Genomic DNA, 14,554 nt, shown 5'->3' on the forward strand with positions numbered 1-14,554 from the left:
ATCTTGAATGATCTAAGGTTAAAACAAAGCACTTCAAAGTTCTTAAAACAAAACACAAAATCTCAATCTTGAATGCTCAAAGGAAAAAAACTTGAATGTTTAATCACTTGCCTTTGAATGCATGTTGCTAAACACACTTTTGGATGCCACGGATTAAAATCAAATTTTCCTTGAATGCATGATTAAAACAAAAAATCCAATCTTGAATGCCAAGGATCAATTAACCATTGCAATATCAAACACTTCATTTGGAGCTTCTAAAATTGAACAAAACAAATCTCTTTTCCACATGCAATTTAGGTAAAGTTTGATTTTTGGACATTTAAGAAACTTTGTTAAGTTAAATACAAATTTGAAAAAATCAATTTGATTAGTTCCTTGGACTCACCTCTTTTCTAATCACCCATCAATTCAACCATTGGTTGCAATCTCAACACCATTTATGGGGATGGGTCTACTTGAAAAAGGTGTTAAATGTTTCACAATCTAACTCACTCACTTGGTCTTTGAACATTTTCTTTAACTTTATCAAAAAATTTAAATGACCAAAACTCTAGATTAAATCGATCACACTTCAAGTTTGGGCAGTAAAATTGAACAACTATTGATGTGGAGGGCCTTCAGGCACGCGCTTGACAAATTGAGTCTCACACATCTTTGCTTTGGGTTTAAAACAAAATCACACCAACTCTTGAATGCTTTAAAGGAAATTAATCGATACTTGATGTTGAGGGCCTCCGGGCATGCGAGTTTTCTTTTGTTGACCCTAACTCTTCTTCTTGTTTGCATTCTTCGATCGATTTACTTTTGTTGGTGCTTCAAGTTGGAATTGAACATTGTCTCTTAAACATGAGTGCTTGCAAAGTCTAGATTAGCACACATAAGAGTCAGTTGGTAAAAGAACAAGCATTTTTTTTAAGCCCAAGATCATCCAAGTCTTCTCTCCACTTGTCATCTTTCGAGGCCATATTGGGTGCATAAGATTAGGATCCAAAACCTTGTTTCTTTTTAGGAGGCCTGCTTGGGGATTTCATCACCCCTTGGACGACCTCAACTCCAGCACTCTGGTAGAGTATAAGAATTGGGAGGTGAATCAAAAGACACCTCTCTTAGAATTAAGATTTTTGTCACTCGGGCTAAGCCTAGAGGAACTTTATACCCTTGAGAAGTGAAAGAGGAGAAGTGGGTTACGGCTCCTCTCGGCTGTGTGACATCTTGTTGGTTTCATCTACGGATTTGGGCCTCACATATCTTTGGGTATATCGAGGACTCCCTAGCTAAACCAACTGTTAGCCTTGTAGACAACCATCTAGAGTGTTAATGTCTTTGAAGTGACTAATCGAAACATTTGTAAAACATACACACTCCTCAGTGCAAGTATCACATTCTGAGAATCAAAAACTTCTATCTAGTTGTTCCTATCTATTGCTTGCTTTTTTATTTGTTGAATGAATGTTTGCCAAACTTAGTCAATCCTAGCTTAGGGTACACTTAGCGTAGTCACTGCCTATTCTAGAAGTTGAAAAAGTTGAAGCAAAATAATCTAGGTCTCTCAAAGCCAAGCAGATTCAAGAATTGATGTCAGAGCAACCCAAACCCAAACAAAAGTTCCACAAAGTTAAACTCAAACCATCTCAAGCATACCAAGAACTTTCAGCCAAGAGAAAGGAACTAACACCAAGTCCTCGAATTGCCAAACTCCACAAAGTAGAGGATAAAGCTACCAACAAAGCACTTTAAGAGGCCTGGTTAGAGCGCACCATCAAATTTAGCCAACATCCAAGAGTTAATCCTGCTTATGCCTTACCAACTAGGCATGATTTCTATGATTAGACACCCTTGTTTCTCCACACCTTCTTGGATAAGCTTCACCTTAGAGTCATCTTTGTAGAAAATTCAACCATCTTAGGTTATCCCCTTAAGCATTATTAGCTCATCCATTTCATTTAGGACCAAACCATCTAGCTAGCAATCCAAAATCTTCACATCCAAGCCTTCAAAAATTGTTGTCACCTTGCTAAAAGTCTACCATTCCTAAAATCTTTCAAAACCACCAATCTCACCAAGGTTATCCCTTTGACAAAGCTTTGTCTAGGGTAATCTAGCTTTGCCACTTGTTATCCCTCATCACCCTGAGCTAAAGGTTGGGACCCACAAGTGGTCAATCTCATGTTCTTCCTAAAGGATCATCAGTCTATCCTGAAGTTGACACAATCACCACCAAGCTTGCACACAGGAAAGAAAACCTTTTGTGCTTTGGCAACATACCTTTGAAGTTAGAATCCCCAATCCAATCCTCCTTAGGTTTTGTCATATAGCTTTATCTCAACCTAGGAAATCATTTGCATAGAAAAGCCTTCCTCCCTTTTACATCCACTAGCATTTGTTGCATCTCATCCCTAGGAGCATTTTTCATGCCACCTGTCACTCGCTTAGCAAAGAAGAAAGAAATAATGGAGCCCTATCATTTGGATCAAACAGCCTCACCCCCCTTGTGCACTCAGCTATCCTTTAGCCCAAAGAAAGCTATGCCATCATCTACTGACATTGAAGCTTTCATGAACCAACTAGGAAATGCAGTATTAGTAAACGCCATTATAGACAAGAACAAAGAGACAGTCATGGCTAATTTTTGAAGAGACAATGTAGGAACCTTTGACTTTGGAAGACCCCCTCCATTAACAGATCCATCTCACCCATTGTTTGGGTAGCTGAAACCACCCATAGGCTCTTATGATCCAAATTATCCTCAATATATGCCAAAAGAAGAGCCTCTAGCCAATCCATATGATCCAACAGACCCAAACATACCATCATCCACCCAAGTTGAAATCTTCATGCCGCAAGCCAACCCAACCACCACCACTCACTCCTTGGTTCACAACTCTCCGCTCCAAACCCCCTTTACCCAAAACACCTCACCGTTCATGCCCTTCACTATTGTTGTTGCTACTCCCCAACCCAGCCTTCCAAATCCACCCATCTCCCAAATCAGTGCTAGCATCTTTGGCCAACCTCAGCAATATACAAAAGGGATGAAACCCATGGGGCCAAGTAATCAACCTTTCATCACCCCCAGCTTGTTCACCACATCCCAAAGCACAATCCCATCATTTACATTAGGTCTTGGGATCTTAGTGCCATCAGCCACAAATCCACAAGCTACTACCCTCACTCCACAAAGCTATCAAACCCCACAAGCTACTACCAATGTTCTGCCCAGCTCTCAAGTGACCCAAGCTCCCGTCACCACTCTACCAAGCTTCCAAATCTAGCCACCAAGCTATCAAACCCCATCAATTCCATTTCCTAGCTTTCAATTCCCACCACCTCCACCACCAACTAATCCATTACCTCCTATTACCAACTACTTTTCAATACCACTTCTAGGAGGTAACCCACCAATCCAGCCAACCACAAATTATTTGTAGGTACCATCCCAAATGGGGGCACAGCCCACATACCTTGGTCAAACCCCACAAGCCCCCCAATCCTTTCCCCAAGCTTCACAAACATCTTATACCTTACCTCCACAAAGAAATTCATTTATCCCACAGCCAGCTTATGTTCCTCAATCCCAATCTCAAATCCCATATCAATAGCAAGCCTCACAGCACATGCAGCACTATGTGCCACCTCCCCCTCAAGAAACCATCATCCACCATGCAACTGGCCAAACAATGTACAATCCCTATTAGCAAATCCCTTAAGGCCATCCATATTCAGTGGCTCCATCTAGTGCATACCTACCTCAAGGCATTTTTACATTGGGGGAACCCCAGCCATCACCCATTAATTCAGAATGGGAAGTCATGAAAATAGCTTTGAAGAACATCCAAGAGGGAAATGATCCAAAAAATTTCAAGTTTGAGAATGTGTGCCCTTACCCATTTGACAGAGCCATTACCATGACACCATTCCCCAAGCATTTTGAGACACCCAAATTTGACAAATTTAGAGGAAAAGGAGACCCTGTCACACATATCAAAGAATTTTACATGCACTACCAAGAAGTGGCATATGATGATGTCTTCCTCTTGCGTCTCTTTCCCAAAAACTTGGCCGGACCAGCTCTTGAATGGTTTTATAGAATCCCCTATGGCACAATTAAAATTTTTGTTGAATTATCTGAGGCATTTGTAGCCCAATATGCCCATCTTGTTGAAATAGAGCTATTAGTAGTTGATCTTGTCCACACCAAGCAAAAAGGTGGAGAAAGCCTTCTCGAATATCTACAAAGAGGCAAACCCTTACCACCCGCATATCTTCCACCTTGCCAAAGCACCATTTGGTGAAAATGTTTATTGATAATGCCCATCCTAGCTTGGCTCACCACATGACCATGAACTGTTTGTAGACCTACAAAGATATCAAAGAGAAAGGAATGATCCTTGAGCAAGGACTCATTAAAGATGGTGTGGTCAAGATTTACAAGGAAGCCAACCAAAATCAATCACATTCCAATGACAAGTCTAGGTATTGGAACAAAAACAAGCATGTTGCAACAGATGGCGTCACTGACACTAGACATGTGAATATTGTTGATCCTTCTCACAACCAGTCCAACCCACCCTATCAACCAAAAAATTAGTAAGCTATCAACTACCAATAGTAGAATAACCACAGCTATCAAAATCACAATCCAATACCAAACTTTCAAGGGTCTAGCAATCAAGCTAATGCCATCAATGTAGATACAGGACAAAAGCCCAGATTCCAACCTACACCTAGAAACTATACACCCTTTAGTGAGCCATTGGATGTCATTTTTGAGAAATTAGTGAAGGAAAATCTCATCAAATTTTCTCCTACCCAACAAATTGAACCAAGCCAATCCAAGGCTACATGGTACAAAGACAATGAGTACTACAAATTTCATAGGGTAAAAGGTCACACTACCCTCAAATGCATGAGACTGAAAGACTATGTGCAGGACCTCATTGATTGGAAGGAAATCACTGTTGGTGCCCAAACCTCTCCCAATGTAGGCTTATAGATCTATCAAAATGCTTTTCCTCTTCACAACAATCAAAATCCTGGAAAAGCACCTATCCAAACCAACAACAACAACACCAACAACCGTTAGCCAAACCAACAGCATGGGAAGAACAATGACCACACTTCATCCTATATAGACTATGGTAGCCTTATAGGTCGTATATCCAAGAAAGAGCCTTCTGTCAATGTTATCAATATCCAAGGACCAAATAATGAGTGTGCAGTCACCACTCGAAGAGCCCAATTAAACATTGTAGGCCCACCCATTTCACCAGCACCATCAGCTCCATCAAAAAGCCAGTACAATATCTTGGAATACCTTGGGAACATGCCAGCCCAAATCTCCATTTTAGACCTTCTTTGCACTAGTCCTATGTACAAGAACATCCTTGACAGTGCTCCAATAGAATCCCATGTCCCTTTTGATATCAATGCTACTGATTTTTGTAATCTTGTTGGACACCTTTCATCCTCATGTGCCCTATCATTCAAACCCATCGACATACTCGTGGTCAACCCAGATCACACCCTTTCGCTTTGCATGGCCATCATGGTATCCAATTTTTCCGTGAAAAGAGTAATGATAGATAATGGATCAGCCTTGAATATTTGCACCCTAAAATTCATAAAACAAGCTGGGTATACTGAGGCAGATATCATCAGTGAGGTTATCACCATCAAAGCTTATGACAACTTGGAAAGAACCACAAAAGGAATTACTTTGCTGCCAATCAAGGTTGGCCTAGTCATCCAAGAAACACTCTGCCATGTTATTGATCTAAACCTACCATTCAACATCCTCCTCAGTCACCCATGGATTCATGTCGTGAAAGCCGTTCCATCCACTTATCATCAGTGCGTCAAATTTTTGCATCAAGGCACTGAGGTAACCATCCATGCTGATCCAAAACCCTTTTCTTACTGCAATCTGGTTGAAGCTTCATATACAAACCATTGCCCTAGAATTGATATCAACACATCCATCGCCAGCTCATCCCACACTTGTAATGACCCAGAAACCATCCTCGCCTCTACCCTGTCTACCGTGAAGATCAATAACAAGGGCTGTGGAGAGTATAGTCTATCGGATGCATTTGCTGTCGAGGCACTCACACTTGATCCACATGCCCATGGACGACCAACATATCACAAAGCTAAGGAGATTCCACCTCCTCGATAGAAATAGTTTGGCCCAACAACCTTTGTATCCTCAAAAATCCCTCTTCATGAGGAGCTCACTCCAGATATCAACAATTGGTTACATAAGGATGCACCTCAAAGGAATCAGGCACAGCTTGATCACTTCAGCCAGAAGTATCCCCAAGAACGTAAGCTCATCACTGAGGGCACCAATATGGACAGTCACGCTTTTTTGAACATTCACCGCAACCTTGTCAAAATTGAAGACATTCCTGAGGAAGTTGAAAAGAGAGCCTACAACGATATCCTAGAGCGAATCTCCCTTGGAGACTCTATTCTCTAAGAACTATCCATCCACCTCATTGACCTACCACTCGCCCATCCACAACTCATTAGATTGGGACCAACCAAGCATTATACACATTAATGAGTTCACATCAGAGGAAGCGCTTCTGAGATTCATGGGAGCTGAAACACCTCATAATAAAACAAAGCTAGATTCTGCCTATATCTACATGCTAGATCCCAAGGGGCATTTTGGAGAAAATCTCCAACCTAGTTCCGATACACACAAAACTAGAACTAAGGTGAATCTTAGACTATCTAAGCCTACGAAGAGAACCCCTCAAAAAGAACATCTAGAGCCACAAGCAAAACATGAGGATTTAGCATTACCTCCTCAAGATAATTGACCAGAGATATCTTCTATTCTAATTGAGGATACTAGGGAAGTCAACATCGGTTCTTCGGAGATCCCTAGGCCTTAAGAGAGAACATTGGCCAATTTGCATGTTCATATCAGGACATGCCAGGGCTTGATCCAAAGCTTGTAGTTCATCATCTTATAGTCAATCCACATATCAAGCCTGTCAGAAAAAAGCTTAGAAAAATGCACCCCAAGGTGGCATTACTGGTCAAAGCTAAGTTAGAAAGAATGCTAGCTACTAAGGTTATCTGACCTATCGACTATTCAGAGTGGATCTCCAACATGGTCCCCATCACTAAGCCTTCTGGTGACATCAAAATCTACACTGATTTCAGAAATCTTAACAAAGCTTGTCCAAAAGATGATTTTCTCTTCTCCAACATAGATATGATTGTAGATCTTATAGCTAGACATGAAATTTTGTCCCTCATGGATGGATTTTCTGGGTATAATCAAATCAAGATTGCAGAAGAGGATCAGCATAAGATAGCATTCCCTACCCCTTGGGGAGCCTTTTTCTACAACATGATGCCTTTTGGCCTAAAGAATGCTGGGGCTACCTATCAAAGAGCTATGACAACCATCTTTCATGATCTCATCCATAGCATTTTGGAGGATTATGTGGATGATATCTTGGTCAAATCTCATACCTTTATGGATCATCTTTCTGACCTGGAGAAAGTCTTTGATAGGTTAGCCAAATATCATCTCATGCTAAATCCCAAGAAGTGTGTCTTTGGGGTCACATCTGGCAAGCTTCTAGGCTTTATAGTGTCTAAACGAGGTATAGAGATTGACCCCAAGAAGGTCAAGGCTATCTTAGACATGCCTCCTCCCCAGACACTGCGATAGCTTTGCTCTCTTCAGGGAAAGCTTCAATCTGTCTGACACTTCATCTCCCAGCTTGCAGATAAGTGTACACCATTTTCACATTTACTAAAGAAGGATAAGAACTTCAAGTGTGATCCTTTATGTCAGCGTAGCTTCGATCAGCTCAAGCAGTATCTCACCAATCCCCCTATCTTGGTTCCACCAGTTCCTGGTCATCCCCTAATTTTGTACATATCAGCAACACCTACTACTCTAGGGGCACTTCTAGCACAACTCGATGACTATGACAAAGAAAGAGCCATCTACTACATTAGTAGAACCCTAGTTGGTTATGAACTCAATTATACTCCTATGGAAAAAGCTTGTTTGGCAATTGTTTTCTCAAATCAAAAGCTTTGCCATTACATGCTAAGTCATACCATCCAACTAGTCTCCAAGATTGACCCTCTCAAGTATATGCTCTCCAAAATAGCACTTACAGGCCGTTTGGCCAAATGGGTTATGCTCCTTAGTGAATTTGACATCCAGTATGTGGACAGAAAGGCAATCAAAGGGCAAGCTATACGAGATCACCTAGTTGATGCACCTCTAATAGATGCTTATCCATTGATCATAGAATTTCTAGATGAGCATATCTATCTAATTGAAGAACAACCCCCATGAAAACTTTATTTTGATGGCTCATACACATCTCATGGATCAGGGGCAGGAATATTGTTGGTCACACCTCAAGGAGATTACATTCCAAAAGCCTTCAAGCTACAATTCCCTAGCACCAACAATATAGCTGAATATGAGGCCCTCATAGCAGGATTAAAGATAGTTGCAGAATGGAACATTGCTGAGCTACAAATCTTTGGCAATTCTCAGCTCATCATCAAGCAAGCCCTAAATGAATATCAAACCAAAGATGAAAAGCTATTACCCTACAAAGAGCTAGTTGATCAGCTAACCCAACATTTTACAAGGCTTTAGTTTACACAAGTGCCTCGAATACAGAACAAAGCAGTGGATGTTATGGCTACTATAGGCTCGCTCTTGAAAATTCCCCAAGTAGCTACATAGTATGAGTTTTTAGTGGAGTAGCTCCTCACACCCGCCTATGCGAATGACGATTTAAACCGTGTTTGTATCTTGGTTGGTCCCCAATCCCCTTGGTACCATGAGATTCATGCTTACCTTAACGATGGTATCATATCCCCTCACCTCATATTTACCCAACGAAAGAACCTCATCCAAAAATCATCCCGCTATGTTAACATAGCCAATACCCTATATCTTCGAGGTTATCACGATACTCTCTCTCAATGTTTAGACCAAAACGAGGCTGTGATGGTGTTAAAGGAAGTACACTCTAGACTTTGTGGTGCCCACATGAGTGGTATTGTTCTAGTGTGAAAAATCCTTAGAGCAGGCTACTATTGGCCTACCATTGAAGAAGACTCCTGTGACTTTGTCAGAAAGTGTCTCCCATGTCAGCAGCATGCAAATCTTGTGTACGCTCCAGCATAGGATCTACAACCTATTGCAGCACCTTGGCCTTTCACTTGTTGGGGCCTTGATCTAGTTGGAACTATCACACCCCTCTCATCTGATGGACACAAATGGATAATGACAACTACAGACTATTTCACTAAATGGGTGGAAGTAGTCCCCCTAGTCTCAGCTACAGGAGTTCAGGTCTCCAAGTTCATCTTGTACCACATTGTTTGCCGCTTCGGCATCCCATTCACCATCTTCACCGACCACGAAGGTAACTTTGAAAATCTCAACATGGAAGAATTATGCACTTCCCTCTGCATCCATCACCACTTTTCTAGCCCATATTTCCCACAAGGTAACAGCTAGGCAGAGGCAACTAACAAAACCCTCCTCAAAATCCTAAAGAAAGTTGTCAATGATTCCGTCCGTGATTGGCACCTACAAATAAATCCAGCCCTATGGGCCTATCAAACTTCCTTCCATACATCCATAGGCACAACTCCATACTCCCTAGTATTTTGTGCCAAAGCGGTACTACCTATAGAGGTTGAACATCCCTCCTTGCGCATATCTTTGCAAAGGAAAATATTAGATGAAGAATACATAGTAGCTCGGCTCACCCAGCTAGATCTCTTAGACGAGAAGCGACAACAAGCCTATGATCATCTCACAATCTATCAAACTTGTCTCAAAAGGAATTTCAACAAGAAGGTGCTTCCATGACACTTTCAGCCAGGTGACATGGTCCTCAAAGAAAACATGAAAGTCCAAGCAGATCAAGAAAAGAAAGGCAAGTTTGAACCTACATGGCTTGGTCCTTATGTTGTCACTGCTTCCTTTGGCTCCAGAGCCTATCAGCTATCTACATCAAAAGGAGAACTCTTGAATGATCCTACTAACATCATTCATCTCAAGAAGTTCTATGCTTTAAGATCCTTGGTATACCCAGCTTTTGAAAACTACAAAAAAAAATATTAAAGAGAAATAAGCGTCCAATGGTGAAAACTTGGCAATTCAAGTGCCTTGGATAGGTAACTTTGAAAATCTCAACATGGAAGAATTATGCACTTTCCTCTGCATCCATCACTGCTTTTCTAACCCATATTTCCCACAAGGTAATAGCTAGGCAGAGGCAACTAACAAAACCCTCCTCAAAATCCTAAAGAAAGTTGTCAATGATTCCGTCCGTGATTGGCACCTACAAATAAATCCATCCCTATGGGCCTATCAAACTTCCTTCCATGCATCCATAGGCACAACTCCATACTCCCTAGTCTATCGTGCCAAAGAGGTACTACCTATAGAGGTTGAACATCCCTCCTTGCACATATCTTTGCAAGGGAAAATATCAGATGAAGAATATAGAGTAGCTCAGCTCACCCAGCTAGATCTCTTAGACGAGAAGCGACAACAAGCCTATGATCATCTCATAGTCTATCAAACTCATCTCAGAAGAAATTTCAACAAGAAGGTGCTTCCACGACACTTTCAGCCAAGTGACATGGTCCTCAAAGAAAACATGAAAGTCCAAGTAGATCAAAAAAAGAAAGGCAAGTTTGAACCTACATGGCTTGATCCTTATGTTTTCATTGCTTCCTTTGGCTCCGAAGCCTATCAGCTATCTACACTGGAAGGAGAACTCTTGAATGATCCTACTAACATCATTCATCTCAAGAAGTTCTATGCTTGAAGATCCTTGGTATACCCAGCTTTTGAAAAATACAAAAGAAAAAAATAGTATAGAGAAATAAGCGTCCAATGGTGAAAACTTGGCAATTCAAGCGCCTTGGATAGGTACTTTGGTGAAAACCTGCTAATTGAGGTGCCTTTTGTACTAAGAATAATCCATTATCTATCACTATCCTATCCCTCATCCATTTACCCACCATCCCATAAAACACCTGCTTGTTCCCTTGGTGTTCCAAGCAAATATCCAAAATCTAATGGAGCTTGTAAATACCTCCTGTACAGCTTGTAAAATCTTGTACCTCAGCTTGTAAAATCTTTTACCAAAGCTTGTATTATACCTTGTAAATCTTGTACCATACCTTATATATCCAAATCTTGTCCAAAGTTTGTACCATATTTCAGCCTGCAAATAATCTTGTATCCTAGCTTGTATACTATCATGTGCTCACACAAAACCCCATTTTCACTTAAGCTTTTTGCAAACCATCTACCTATCCACCTATCACCTATTATAGACATCCCATCCTTCACAAACATTTCCATCTCACAAAAACCAAAACATGAACAAACTTGTACATTTGTAACATATCTTGGTCCATCAGCTTGTACATCCTCTTTAGCTTAGTACCATTGTATCTATCCAACATTCGTTATAGTTTGTCCTTGATCAACATCTTGCACCCATCGCACATCTTGGTTAGCTATTCCAATGCATCCTTTAGCTAGATTTCCTATCACCAAAGTGTTATCTTTCTTAGTTCATCTTGCTAGATGCATCACTCATCCAAATCCACCAGCTTAGGTGCTCTCTGATAGCTCCTTGTAGGATATAGCTTTCCTCATGTCTAATCTTGGTCCATTAGTACCTCGTCCTACACATCTCATTGGCAAACGGTTCTCTTTTGAATTTTCACTTTCTTTTGATTTGGAATCTTCCTTGTTGGGTCTTGAAATATCTTTTCCAAGCAATCTCCTAGTTCCCTCCTCAAGGTTGTCATGATCTTCCATATCATGGTATACTACGAATGGGGCAATTAGAGCGTAAGGTCTTGATCATGTTGTTTGCTTGTTTTCTTTTCTGCTTGTGGGTTACCCAGTGTCATTTCCACACTGCTTCCTTTGGGATTCATGTGTGATACTAGGGCAATCCTTGTGTGTTTGTTTTGAGTCAGTTCGTCAGTCCTCTACACAGTTGGTGAAAAGGCCTTGATGTTCTTGGTAACCTTGGCAATTAACCAACAGTCCTATAGCAAATCTAGTGCTCAACTACATGGTGGTACTTCTCTTTGAAGTATCCCTCCGCTCAAAAAGCTTCAATGGTTTTCCTTCATCTCCGTTATCCCCCATCCATATACAACATCTATCTCTCCTACCCCAGGTTATGCATTAGTATCTCTTTGAATTACTCCTCACCTTTAGCTTTAGGGATCCACAATCCTAGTCTTAGGGATCCACCAATCAAAATCAATCCACCAAGCCTCATCTTTCAAGATCCACAATCCTAGTCCTATGGATCTCCGAAACCCATCTTCTGCCAATCTGACTCTTTGAAATCCTATTGCATCAGCTTTATAATCCCCTCATCCATCTCCCTATCTTGGATTCCTTTTTATAGCGCTCCGCTCTTTCATCCTCCACCTTCCCTAAAGTCTTAAGCTTGCTTCCTCTTGTGGATTTGATTCTCCTTTATCATTCTCCCATAGTGAGAGTTTGAGCTAATTTAGCCCCTTCTCTTTCCCAATCTGAGTTTCCTTACTCATCCGGGATTCTTGTACTTTTCAAGAAGCCATCGAGCCTCGCTTTCTCTCCCCGCCGCCTTCTTGAGGGGGCATCTCACAGTCCATTCTCTCCTCTTCTACTCTAGCCTTGGGCATATTATTTTCTTATCTTTGATGCCATGCCACTTGCGGCATCACATCAAAGAGGGGCAAAATGTAGACACCTAAAAACCTTTAGAAAATAAAGTATTTTTATTTTCTAAAAAATTCCTAATGACATCATCATTTATTAATTAATTAATTTATTTTTATGCCATTAAATCCCTTTATCTTAATTAAAAATATTTAATTAAGGAATCCCTCCCAAAAATGTTTAAATCTTATTTAAACATTATTTCCTTATTTAGTAATTATTTAATTAATAAATTGACCAAAAAATCCAAAATAAATAAAAAATATATTTTTTGCCAAAAACTTGGCCAATTTCCTTAAGACCACTAACCTCTTCCAAAATCTTCTAATCCTTCTTTAATTTAGATTAAAGGCTAATCCTATCATTTCCTACCCCTAATCCCAACTCAAAATATTTAATTAAGATTAAATATTAATCCTCATGTTTATTAAAAAACTTTTAATAAATATCTCCTCAACCCAAACCCTTGAAATAAATAAGACTTTATTTATTTCCTAAAATCTAATTTATCCTCATCCTAAGAAGTTCTAGACTCTTCTAGAAAGTCTTCATCCTCATCCTAGGAAGTTCTAGACTATTCTAGAAAGTCTTTATCCTCATCCAAAGTCTATACTCTTCTAGAGAAGATGTCTTTAAACCTAATCCTAGTCCCCTCCTAACCTTGTCACATTCTCTAAACATGGGTTAAGACTTACTAACTCAAGCCAAAGTTAACAAATATCTCCTCCTTCACCCACCCTCATTAAATACCATCCACTTGCCTATCCCCAAGCTAATCCTAAACCATCCTAATCCATCCTCTAATCATTTGCACAAGCATAACCAAGTTTAAAACCTTCCTAATCAAGCCCAAGTCAAAATTCCTCTCATCTCCCTCAAAATATCCCAACCATAAAACTTTATGAAGCCCACTAGGCCATAAATGACTCTTCCAAAGCCATTTCATTGCTCTTACAAGCCATTATGAGGGTCTTTATGAAGATTTTATCCCTTGAGCCTCCTTTGTTGACTCATCCTTCCCCTTTCCTCCATCCTCTCACCCTATGACATGTGTCACTCCCTGATTGGCTGTAAGGAAGCACAATCCATGTGCTCTCCTCTCATGCAATCTGAGCCCTCCATGAGCTTTTTCCCATCCTTGCATCCTAGCCCTTGATCTCTCAAGCCCTTTGCCTATTTAAGGAATCCTCTCCCAAGCCATTTTAACACAATCCATGAAGTAAAGTCATAATGCCATTTTAAGAAGCCATTTTACATCAAAACCATACACTCACACCCAAATTCCAACTCCATTTGAAGCCCTTTTTAAAGCATAATCTTGAGCATACATCCTATCTATTTAGACAAAGCCACTCAACAAGAGAGCTTCTTATTGAGAGAGCCCATTAATGGCTCATATTCTCAATTGAGAGCTCATCTTAGTCTATCTTGAAGTTTATGAATTTTTTTTAGTTTGTAGAAGCTTTATTTAAATTTGGTTTCTATTAGCATAATAACATTGCTCATATACAGTATGAATCCTTGATTTAGGGCCTCCTACTTGCTTAGAAAAGAGGAATTCAAGCTTTAAGCATATATGGAGATAGTGAGTTGGTGGTTAATCAAGTGAGAAATCAGAATATCACCAAGAATGGTTTGCTCAAGTCTTATAAACATAGGGTATGGGTTTTTCTTGAAGGTTTCAATGCATTTAATATTCAAAGCATCCCTAGAAAAGGAAATAGACATGCTGATAGACTTGCAGCAATAGGTGCATCTTATTATGTGATATGAAATATTGAGGAGAAGAAGAAGAAG

The sequence above is a fragment of the Cupressus sempervirens genome, chromosome 4 (genome assembly GCF_028749045.1).
Source record: "Cupressus sempervirens isolate cs-2001-9-10 chromosome 4, ASM2874904v1, whole genome shotgun sequence".
Lineage (NCBI taxonomy): Eukaryota > Viridiplantae > Streptophyta > Pinopsida > Cupressales > Cupressaceae > Cupressus > Cupressus sempervirens.